Source organism: Lathyrus oleraceus, chromosome 7 (assembly GCF_024323335.1).
Source record: "Lathyrus oleraceus cultivar Zhongwan6 chromosome 7, CAAS_Psat_ZW6_1.0, whole genome shotgun sequence".
Taxonomy (NCBI): domain Eukaryota; kingdom Viridiplantae; phylum Streptophyta; class Magnoliopsida; order Fabales; family Fabaceae; genus Lathyrus; species Lathyrus oleraceus.
The window spans coordinates 546,849,163-546,862,426 of record NC_066585.1 but is presented as its reverse complement, the minus strand read 5'-3'; positions in this window follow the sequence as shown (position 1 = coordinate 546,862,426).

Sequence of the window (13,264 nt, the reverse complement as noted above, 5' to 3'; positions counted from 1 at the left end):
ACATTGGAAATTATTGATTGTTTTGTATCTTTCCTCGTGATCAGAACATCACCAATACCTTCAGCTGCTAGGGTATTGTCATTTACGAATTTCACTTTGTTCATCATCGAGGGACTGATGTTGATAAACCAAACTCTCCTTCCAGTCATGTGAGATGAGCAACCTGATTCTAAGTACCATTGATCCTTGAATCTTTCTTCTTGTTTTTTTGTGACCATCAACAACACTTCTTCTTCTTCTTCTTCTTCTTCGTGTTTTGCAAGTCTTGCATTTCTCAATTATTTATTTTGTTTTATGGGTAATCACTAGGGTAGTGACCATGTTTTTGATAATTGAAACAGTAAAATGGATCTTATCAGGTTTCCTTCCACTTCCTTTTCCTCTACATGCACCACCACCTCTATGATTTCTTTAGTTCGATGAATTTCTTTCTTGTTGGTGACTTCTACTATCTGAATTGTTGTAGCCTTTTATACCTTTGTTGTTATGTCAGCTTCCTTTGCATTTCCTTTATTTTGTTGATTCTTCGTGCAGAGCTACATCACCTTTCGTCTTGCTTACAAATCTTTCATCAATTATTTGTTCATATGATTCAAGCGTCCCTTGAAGCTATTATTTTGTCATGCTTGACAGATCCTACGATTCTTCTATGGCCACTACCACATTATCAAATTTTTGAAGCAATCATCTCAAGATCTTTGCAACTATTTATCTTGATGTCAACACTTCTCCACACATCTTGATTTGATTCACCAGTCTTGCTACCCTAGTGAAGAAATCAACCACACTTTCATTTTCTTCCATCTGAAGCAACTCGTACGTTTTTGTGTGACTTTGTAACCTCACCTCTTTTACCTTCTCAACACCTCCAAAAGATTTTTCCAGGATGTCCCATGCTTCCTTCGATGAGTCTACATCTCCAACTTTCTAAAAGTTGTCTAGATTAACGCATTGATTGATTATAAAGAGGACTTTATAATATTTATTCTTCAAATCTTTATGTACAACCTTTTGTTCATCCATTGTATCTTCACTAATTTGTGTTACTCCATTCTTCACAAGATCTAAAACGCCTTGGTAGCATAATATAAATGCCATTTGCTTACACCAATTATCATAATTCTTACCATTCAAGATGGAAAGATTTGCTGGAAAATGCTCATTAGGATGAGAAGTCATTATTCTAGATACCATATGTTGTAACTAATATTGATAGAACAATATTCAATCGCTTTCTCGGTTGATTCAAGATTCTTGTTCTTCACTCTTCACTCGAGTTATTCAACCACACTTTGGTTGCAAGATGATTCTGCCGCACAAAAGATTTGAAGGGAGGAGAAAAATTGAGAGAGAGAGAGAGAGAGAGAGAGAGAGAGAGAGAATTAGGGTTTGGGAGAAGAGAAGAAGAATGTGTCGAAAATTGATTCTTACTGAATACAAAGTTTCTCTCTTTCTGATTTTCTCTTGTTCTCTCTTTTCAATTACAAATGTAGGATACCTCCTTATTTATAATGAGATTACTTGCACATCAAGTAATTTCAAACTAACTGACTTCGGCTAGTTGTATTCGACTCTGTCAAATACATGCGTCGTTGTCTACTAAAAGTTGTATTTGACTATCTGTCGAATACATGCAGGTTCAACTATTATAAACTATATTCGGCTATTACTCTATTGAACGCATTCAACATCGACTCTGTCGAATCCTGCATCTTACAAATATACTTAACACAAAGAATTACATACTTAACATACATGACTTTTAGGTACATGAATAGAAGGAGATGACATGGAATATGAAAATATATGTGTTTTAATTAAAAGAGATCTATAAATGAAATGTTACACATTTTCCTCAAATAAATAATAAAAGTTTTAGAATGTTGTCTTTTAAAAAATGACACGTCATATTTTTAATGATGTGACAAATAATAGAATGAGCTATCAACCTGTTTTTTATATATTATAATAATAGAAAGATGTTGTTATAATATATTAAAAATTAAAAATACATTAATAATAAAAATTCATTTATCATTCTATAAAAAAAATCTTCATAAAAAAGATATCAATATATCTTTTTTATCTCTACTCGTCTCATCACAACTTTCTTCTTCTTTCCCTTCTAAACATTCAAACAAAATCTTAAGATATGTTTTATTCAATAAGGAGGAAAGGAGACATAACATTATAATGGTAGAGATGAAAATAAATGGATGATAAGGGAAGTGATTATAAACAAATTGTGTTTGATGAGAGAGAGTCTTTTCTTTTATAAAAGAAAATTTATGTGAGTTGTATCCACATAAATTTAGAGTCAAATAATATTCATAGAGATATTTACTAGACGTCTTCTTACTCAACAAAGAGAGTTATATCCACAATTTTTTAAAGTGTAATGCTAACTTGTGTTTTAAGGGCACAAGTTAAGAGATGAATATAAAAATAAATTCTTGAAAATGTGTATTGAATTTATTAGAAATTTATCATTAATAATTTTATTTATTTTTCCAAAACAAATTTTTTATTTGTGTGTTTTTTAACCTGTGTCCTTAAGGCACAAGTTAGCATTATCCTTTTTTAAATGAGTTAATTTTTATCAACTAAGTCAATATTCACGAGCATTCAATGAGAGATTTTAAGATAAAATACAAAATTATATTTTTTATCTACTTTTATATATTTTATGTTATCATTTTTAATTATATTTTGTAATTTAAGCAAACAATTTTGAGCAACATTCTTATCTTTACTATATTTAATATATTTTTGTGTCAATTTTTTTATCGCCCAATGCACGGTCGATTATGTTAGAATTTTTTTTATATTACAATTGTATAAAATAAATCTGCTTTATATACAAAAGTTTACTAGATTTTTTTTTAAATAAAAAACCAGTAGATAGGACAAAAAAAACAATACTCTTTTCCATATATGAAATTGTGGCCAGCTGCTGAACACAACTCACCAGAATGTAATGATAATAATGTAGGACTTGTTTCTATCTCAAACATGGGAATGGATATTTTTGAGATTTTTTATAACTAGGTTATATGGATTTTTTTTATTTCTATTAATATTCATAAATATTGATTAAAAAATCATTTCATTTAATATAAAGAAAGAGAGTAAAACTTTTCCACTGCTTTCTCCTACGATATTTCACGTGATTTATCCTTAATAATAAAAAATTTAAACAAAAGAATTGAATTAATATATACAGTTAGTTAATATAAAGAGTTGCTAAATTGTCATTAATTGCGGGATTATATATATTTTATTTTAATTTTATCATAATTATATTTTAAATCTTTTTTTATCAAAAATTAAATTTAAATATATAATTAATACAGAAATAGCATACCAACCGATAATCAAGTGCATCGCTTATTCTTAAATACTATATTCATCGTTTTAGATGATACAACATTGTTATATATAAATCTTTGCACTCTTTATAAAAGATTCATTATTTCTAATATTATAAAATCAAAAATATCAAAGATAAATTATATGAGAGAATATTGAAGATTTATTCATGTATAACTAATCCCTCACATTTACATCTGGTATAAATCTATTATTCACTTCATTTGGAATAAATATAAAATTAATTAATCACATTTAAATTTAAATTGTTCGTTTTGAAAGTTTCGCACATTTTTTATTTTATTTCTAAATTTTTAAAAATATATAATAAAAATTAGGTTTAAATAGTTTTTCGTTCCCATAAGTTGGTGTGTTTTTGTTTTTAGTCCATAATCTTAGAAATAATCTCTGAATTTTAAAATCATTTTGATTTTAAATTCTATAGTGAAAACCCACAGAAAAAATCGAATAAAAATCTGCATGAAACATACAGATTTTAAATCCACAAAAAAATTCAAAGAAAAACCACAGAAAACCTGTAGATTTTTCCGCGAACTTTGTTTTCAATGACTAAAATCAAAATTATTTATAAAAAAAAAAGTTTATGGACTAAAAACAAAAACACGTCACTCACATAGAAGAGACTATTTAAGCCTAAAAATTCATACATAAATAAAAGATAAAGGGACAAAAATTGCCTCACTATCCTTTTTGAGTGGAAAAATCAATTATCTAAAAAAACTCTATTTATTGAACTAAGAGACACAACATTGTTATGAATGAATTTTTAAACTTTTTGTAAGAGATTCATTGTCTATAATGCTAGGAAACTTAAAATATCAAAGATATATAGTATGAAAGCATGATGATTATCGGAACATATTTTTTTATGTTTGACCAATTTATTTGAAGTGGTTTTGAGAGATATTTGGCATACACTAAAATCTCTAGTCCTTAGTCCCACTAGTGGAATAATTCTAGTGAAGTCACACATGTATGTTTCCCTCCTACCCAACCGTACACAAGAACTTCTGTTAGCATAAGTATCGATCTACCCTCTTGTGAGTTTCCCTCCTACCCAACCGTACACAAGAACTTCTGTTAGCATAAGTATCGATCTACCCTCTTGTGAGTCAGTCAAGAAATTCACTGGCTTATCTTTCTTCACATATATTTTGACCTGCCAAAATATATTAGATAGGACATCTCTAATAAGATCATGTCGGTATTTGAAGGTTGAAAGCTCCTTATAATCATTATTTTAAAAAGCAATCCAAATTGGTCAATCGTACTAGAAACCAGAGGGTTGGACGGTCGGTCTGGTAAAAGTATAGGATTGTAGTTGCAATTGCTCTAATAAAAAGCGATGTGACTCGATTAATTCATAAGTTAATTAGTGAATCCGTAGGTTTGTTGAATCGGTGGATTTATTTTTTTATGTATTTTTTTTACTCATTAAAATGACATATTTTTGGACGAGAGTAAAAAAATTAAAAAAAATTAAAAAAATTAAAAAATTAAAAGAAACCGAAAAAAAAAAACTTCTCTCTCATGTTTAGAATATTTTTTGAAATCAAATATATTGTTATAGCTTATTTTAGTTTGTACTCTTGTTGAGTATATTTATAACTTACTTTATTTTATAATATTGTAGGATTTTTATTTCTAAAAACATTTAGAACTTATTATTTTTTGGAACTTGGAATGTTATGTAAGATTTTTATTCAATCTTATTTGTCTGAATAATTTCATAATATTTTTTTAAAATTATTTTTATAGTTATAAAATTAGTGTCAAGAATTTTATTTTATAGATATTTTTTGTTCTTAATCTATATAAACTGAGTTAGAAGTCATGTGTTTCGACCAACGATCCACGAGTCCGACTAGTAACCCAGTTTCTTTATTAGATCGCTGATTGATACTGATTTTTAAAATATTGCTTACAATAAATTGTGTGTTTCCCAAATGTATCTAAACATCTTGGGATAAAGAGGCAAATTCTATCAATAAGAAATAATATAATCATAAGGTAATATATAAGGATAATGTGTTGCTTTACTAGGACATGTGTTGGCCTAGCCAAATTATAAAAATAGCAAAAGGAGAGAATCGTGAGTATGTTGGGATTCAAGTGTGAGTAGATAAAGTTCCAAGCTCATCAACAATATATTGCTTACAGACAATCAAAAATTATTTTTTGTCTCATGGTCATATCAGAATTTAAGTTCATATTCTAAACACTTTTAGTAAAAATGCTCCGTCAAAATATATATTCAACTTTAAAAGAGATGATATTGATTGTAATATAACACAACAAATGCAGTTGCATAGTTGAATAAAAATTTAGTGTGAAAAACAAAGAAGTTTTTCTGCATAAATACTTCTTCTTCTTTCTCTTTTCTCCAAATCCCTAATTTATCTTTCTTCCCCAATTCATATTTTCTTCTTCAATAATCATTATGCAGCAGGATAATCTTGAAACCGAAATATGTTGATTAACTCAAGTGAAGAGTGAAGAACAAGAGGAGTAATCAATCAGAAAGATTGATTCTTGTTCATCAAGATTTGGTTCGGAATTCTCCATAGGTTTAGGGAAATTTCACATTGGGAATTTGGCGTATTTCTAACATCCGGTATCTAGATCACTGATTGTGTGATTCTTGGGAAGGATAGCACGATGAATCATCCGAACAAGCATTATTTGACGAGCCTCCCAATTCTGAAGAATCAAAAGTACGAGAATTAGTGCAAGAAAAATAAAGAATGTTTTCTACTATTAAGATCTTTGGGATCTTGTGAAGGAGGGAAAGACGCCGCTTGCAGAAAACGCGGCGGATGAAGAAAAGGACGCACACAAATAATTGAAGAAGAAATATTATAAAGATCTCTTTATGATTCATCAATGTGTTGATTCAGATAATTTCAAAAAGACCAGTGATGTCAAATCAGTGAAAGAAGCATGGGAAATTCTGGAGAAATCATTTAGAGGTGATGAGAAGGTGAAAGAGGTGAAGTTACAAACTCACAAAAGAACATAAGAATTGCTTTAGATGGAATAAAGTGAAAGAATAACTGATTTTTCACTAAGGTTACGAAATTGGTGAGTCAAATCAAGGTATGTGGAGAAGTGTTGACATCAAGATCAATTATTGCAAAAAGCTTGAGGTCATTGCCTCCAAATTCAATCATGTGGTAGTAGCCATAAAAGAGTCGAAATATTTGTCAACATTGATAAAGTAAGAGCTTCAATGGACGCTTGAATCTCATGAACAAAGAATGGCTAAAAGAGTTGCAAGCAAGTCAAAAAGTTATGTGACTTTGCAGCACAAACAATAAGAGAAAAGAAAGGCAAAGGAAAATAGTTCGACAACAAAGGTAGAAGAGGTTACAAAAATTCAACCGGTAGAGGAAACAAATAAGAAGGAAGTTCATTGAACCAGAGAAGACTCTCATACCGAAGTAACCAAAGAGGTGGTGTTATTGGTAGAGGAAAGGGAGTCGGTCGAAAACCTGACATAAGTCACATTCAGTGCTTCAATTGTCAGAAGTATGGTCAATAATCTAGTGATTGCCCTAAAAACAAAAGAATCAAGAAAATGATGCAGAGCTAACAAAACATGAAGAAGAAGAGATTTTGTCGATGGTCATAACAAGAGATGGAGAAAGATTCAAGGACCAATGGTACTTGGACTCAGGATGTTCATCACACATGACAGGTAAGAAAGATTGGTTTGTAAACATAAAACCCTCAATGAAGAACAAGGTGAAATTTGCAATGACAATACTCTAGCAGCTGAAGGTATTAGTGATGTTCTGATTATGAGAAAAGATGACAAGAGGTCAATAATTTCCAATGTATTATATATACCAGGCATGAAAAGTAATTTTCTTAACATAGGCAGTTGGTCAAAAAGAATTACAAAGTGAAGATCAATACAATATGATGAGAGGTCTCGACTCAAGTGGAAGGTTAATCTTGAAGGCACTTATGTCTCAAAATAGAACCTTCAGGATTAAACTTAATGTGATGGAGCATAAGTGCCTTGCAATTGCAGCTAGCAAAGATGAATGGATATCGCACTAAGACTTGACCACCTCAATTTCAAAGACATCATTGATCTGAAAAGAAGAAATTTGGTTTCAGGGTTACCAGAAATCGATGCTCCAAATGAAGTGTGTGAGAAATATGTACACGTAAAGTAACACAAGAACAACTTCAGCAAGGATGCAGGAAGAAAGTCAAATGAAATTCTTGAAATCATATACTCTAATGTATGTAGTCATGTCCAGGTGGATTCGGTTGGAGGTAACAGATGCTTTGTCACATTCATTGATGGTTTCAGTCGAAAACTATGGACTTACCTGATCAAGAAGAAAAGTGAAATGATCGAGGTATTCACCAAGTTCAAATCTACGGTCGAAAGACAAAATGGTCGAAAACTCAAGATTCTAAGGACTAATGGTGGTGGAGAATATGTGTTAAAATACTTTGACACATTATGTGAAAAATAAGGGATTGTGCATGAGGTGGTGCCACCTACATTCCACAGTAGAATGGAACCATCATGAATATGGTGAGAAGTATGTTGAAAGGCAAACATCTATCCAAAGAATTATGGGGAGAAGTTGTAACACCCCTTTTTCTACCCCAAAATACTTAACATATAATCAGAGTGAATAAGCACGCATATAAACAAAAGGACGTCAAATCGACGTTTTCAAAAACCAACAGCTTTCAAAAACCAAACATCATTCATCATCAATATACAATACACCTGGTCATTTAAAATAACACCTTTCAATTATCATGAATATTCAAGAATATGCGTTCGCAGCGGAAAATAATGAATATTCATGTATTTCATAAAATGATTCATGTCCTTACCATGAACATCTCTCAATAATCTCCTCGAGATAAAACAAAACCATATCCAGACTATTTGGCACTATGGCCTCTCAAACAGCAAATTTCCAATAAACATGTTCACAAGTAATAACATAATACGTATCGAAGTCAGATCTGAGTTCAATACTACTAATCTACCCCGTGTTACATGACCAGAGCATTGACTCACTACCTAGTCTCTAAAACCAAAACACGGAAACTCTCCGGCTAAATCTCGAGTGAGCTACCGTCCACTTACTTCAGCAATACTACTCTTGAATATTTGCATGATGCCCATGTAAAGGCAACATTCAAACAGAAGGGTGAGAATTCAAATCATTATGAAGAAGTATAATAAGGCACAATGATTAAATCAATAATTAACGGAATTCATCACACCTTGTATAACCATGTCAATAATATTAACCAACATGTATTTCACATATTTCAAACATCCATCAAAACTCAAGGAGTACAATATTAAAATCCAATACTATATTCCCAAATATGCACATAACTACAATTATCACATAATCATATATTTTTCCAAGTTATGTATCCAAACATCACCAAATTCAATTACCATATCTCATACACATCTCACAATCACATCAATGCATACATTCAATTATCACATAACTCTAATGTGACTCAATGCAAGACATGTGACTCTATGCATGTAGTACCGCAATGTGAACCCAACATTTCACCGCTTTCCAATTCAATATCTAGAATCCAAGCCACGCTTCCGATCCGGACAAGATCAAAGTCACTACGTCTATTTCCAATTAAGGATCAACGTCTGCTACGCCTATTTCCAATTAAGGATCAACGTCTATGTGAACCCACAGTTTCGCCGCTTTCCGATTCCATATCTAGAATCCAAGCCAATACGTCTATTTCCAATTAAGGATCAACGTCTGCTACGCCTATTTCCAATTAAGGATCAACGTCTATGTGAACCCACAGTTTCACCGCTTTCCGATTCAATATCTAGAATCCAAGCCACTACGTTTATTTCCAATTAAGGATCAACGTCTGCTACGCCTATTTCCAATTAAGGACCAACGTCTATGACCATGTGAACCCACAGTTTCACCGCTTTCACCATAAAGCCGACCATGCCATGAATGAATGTACAAATACCAACACATATGCAATTAAGATCATCTCTACCATCTTAACATTCCACATATCACCATAATTCAACTCTATGAATTATCCACCAATGGTACATATACACATTCATAACAATATATCATTCACAAATATAGGCTAAAAATCAAATACGCACACTTAGATTTCATTTCAAACTGAATACAACCTTTAAAGTCTCAATTTGTCATTTTTCAACAATGTTAACCGGTTAATGCTTTTAGGTAACCGGTTAACGCAAAACTGAATGCAATTCCTGGCAGATTTTTAAGTAAGTAACCGGTTAACGCTTTTGGTTAATCGGTTAACACAAAACAGAATCAACTTATGGGCAGATTTTCAACAAGTAACCAGTTAACGCTTTTGGTTAACCGGTTAACACAAAATAGAACGCAGAATTTTCTGCGTTTTTCATCGTTGGAGGCCTTTCAGACCTCTGATTTCGATTCCGTAAAAAGCCAAACGCTCAAAAAATTATAACTCATACAATACTCTAAGTATATAAAGTTAATTTACAGTTTTAACACAATTAAATCACCACAAATCAAGAATACTCATCAAAACCTAACAATTCCAAAAACCATGAAATTTAGGGATTTCAACGTAAACATATTTCTACTCATTGACCCAATCATACTAACCCATAATAATAAGGATTCTCCCCCTTACCTCTTCAATTTTCTGGAAACCTTAGCTTCTCTCTTGTTCTTCCCCTTTTCTCCTTACTTTTCCTCTTTTCTTTCTTTGTTGCCGTCAAATGATCAAATGAATCCTACTTCTCACTCTCCTCACCTCTTACTATTCTAGTATTATATTTGGGCTTAAAGAATGATACCTCTAATTTAATTATTAGGCCCAATAAGACATAGTATTATAATATCTCTATTTAATTCAAATAAATTAAACCAACACAGTATACACACTAAGTTAATTAATATAATCAATTATTATACTACCTAACAACCAATTAATTAATTAAAACTCCAAATAAATAAAATAAAATATAATAATAATAATATAAGAAATAAATACTAAAATTGGGTTGTTACAGAAGTTGTGTCGATTGTAACATATATTTTGAACAAATGTCCGACAAAAAAGCTAGAAGGAATCACGCCAGAAGAATGTTAGCCTGATGTCAAGCCTAGATTGATTCATCTCAAAGTATTTGGATCTATAACACATAGACATGTGTCTGATCAATTGAGAATAAAACTTGATGATAAGTCAAGTCAAATGATTCTAATAGGATATCATTCGATTGAAGGATACAAGTTATTCGACCCAGTGAACAAGCAAGTAGTGATCAGTAGGGACGTGATCATCGATGAGCTTAAGGAATGGGATTGGACTGAGAATGTCAAGAAGGATTCAGTGAGAATCCTATGTGAAGAACCAGCTAGTGAGGTCGAAAGAGAAGTTCGATAAAAAGAAGTAAAAGGTCAAGCAAGCACAGACGGACCTCAAAAAACCAAACACATGTCTGTAAGGTTGCAAGAATGTGTGATTACATCAGATGATATGGTTGATGATGAAGCTGAGTTGGTACACTATACTTTCTATGCAGATGTTGAACCAGTCAATGCAGCTGAAGCATTGAAGGATTCGAAGTGGGTGAAATCAATGAATGAGGAACTGGGGTCAATTAAAGTCAACAACATTTGGTCAGTTGTCAAATTGCATCAAGGCAAGAAGGCAATCAATGTGGAGTGGGTATATAAGGTGAAGTTGAATCCCAAAGGAGAAGTAACTCGACACAAGGCAAGACTTGTGGCGAAAGGATTTCTTCAGAAAGAAGGAATCGACATCAATAAAGTTTTTGGACCTACTACTATGATCAAAACAATCAAATTGGTTGTTGGTCTAGCAAACATGAACAACTGGCATATGTGTCAAATGGATATAAATATGCATTCCTAAATGACCCCTTAGACGAAGAAGTTTATGTTGCACAAACAGATGGGTTTGTGTAACAAGGCGAAGAAAGCAAGGTATACGGGATGCATAAAGTCCTGTATAGACTTTAGCAAGCTCCAAGAGCTGGAAATAAGAAGATAGATAACTTTCTAAGGGAGAAGAAATTTGTGAAGTGCACAACTAAACATAGAGTATATGTAAGAAGAAGAAATAGTGAATTGTTTATACTATGTTTTTATGTCGACCTGTTGACAATAGGAAGTTGCAAGAAGGAGATCGGAGACTTCAAACATGACTTAAGTGAGGAGTTTGAAATGTCAGACTTAGGAAATCTCTCATACTTCCTTGGTATCGAATTCTACAAGAGTAGTAGAGGCTTAATTTCTTCATAAACCTTAATTTCTTGAACACTTCGGGCTATCCTATATTTGTGTGTACAAGAGTAGAAGATCAACATAGTCTGTTGTTGTCGAAATACTATGTGTGTCAAATTGTATAGTTGTCGAAATGTCGACAAAATTTTAGACTTAGTTTTATTTATTATTTCAGCTGAGTTAGTTAGGTTAATTTGAGATTGATTGGTGTGCAAACAATCTCCGTCTATAAATAGGAAGGTTCCTTATCATTAATTGTAATACAACACAACGATGTATAGTTGAATAAAATTCCAGTGTGAAGAACAGAGAAGTTTCTCTGCATAAATACTTCTTTTTTTTCCTCTTTTCTCCAAAGTCCTAATTTCCCTTTCTTCCCTAATTCATCTTTTCTTCTTCAATAATCATCGTGCAGTATAATAATTTTGCAACAAAAATTGGTTGATTCATTTGAATGAAGAGTTGAGATAAAGAGGAATAATCAATCAAAAAGATTAATCATTATTTATCAAAATTTGATTCAAAATTTTTATAAATTTAATGAAATTTCATATTGAGAATTTGACGTATTGGCATCCACGTAAAACTATATTTAAATGCAAAACATCCAATTAACTTAGAAATGCTATCATCTTATATAATTTGCTATTGAATATAAATCCTAAAAGAATGATGTAACGTCCTTGGAAAAAAAGTTTAAAGAAATAACAAAGTTAGGCTAAAATCCAAAAGAAATATATGTACTCTACCATGTATATCACATCACGAATCCGTACCCAAACTCGTGACAAATTTTACTTATTTTGATTGAAAATTTTACTCGTCACTTTGGAAGAATACAAATGAAGCATCACCATTATTGGCCCCTTGCATTTATTATGGGAGTATTATTATTAAATGTAACGAACACTTGGTGGTGCCACCTCATTATTTTATATTTTGGACCAACAAAAGTATTTTTCTCTATTTTTTTTATTGACATTTGATTCTTTTTAAATAATAAAAAAAGTACTTGTATTTTCCAAATTATTTTTCATAGAAACTTGTTTAACAAAAGTAAAATATTTATTAAAAAAAATAGTCTAGAAATTAATTGAAACACCGTTTAAGAATAATAAAATTAAATAAGATAAACGTATTTATTATTTATTTATAGTTTTTTTTACACGTTATTTGTTTATAGTTAAGAAAACTAAAATAGATATTTTTACTGCCTATATTCAAGATTCTCTGGAGTACAGTTCTATAAACATACTCAATTATTTTTAGCAGCTGAGGTGAAAAATAGTGCCCCACTCTAAGCATTTGACCATTCTTTTATGAGAGCATTCTTTTTTCATTTCTACGTTCTTAATTTTTTTATTAACTTTTTTAATTTAATATATATATATATATATATATATATATATATATATATATATATATATAAAATTTAAATGGACAATAATTTTTGCGCTACCTTTTTAAAAATTATATTTATTGATTTAGAAAACACAACTATTATATATAAATTTTTGAACTTACAGTAGAATATTTATTGCATTTGGGTGCTAACAAATAAA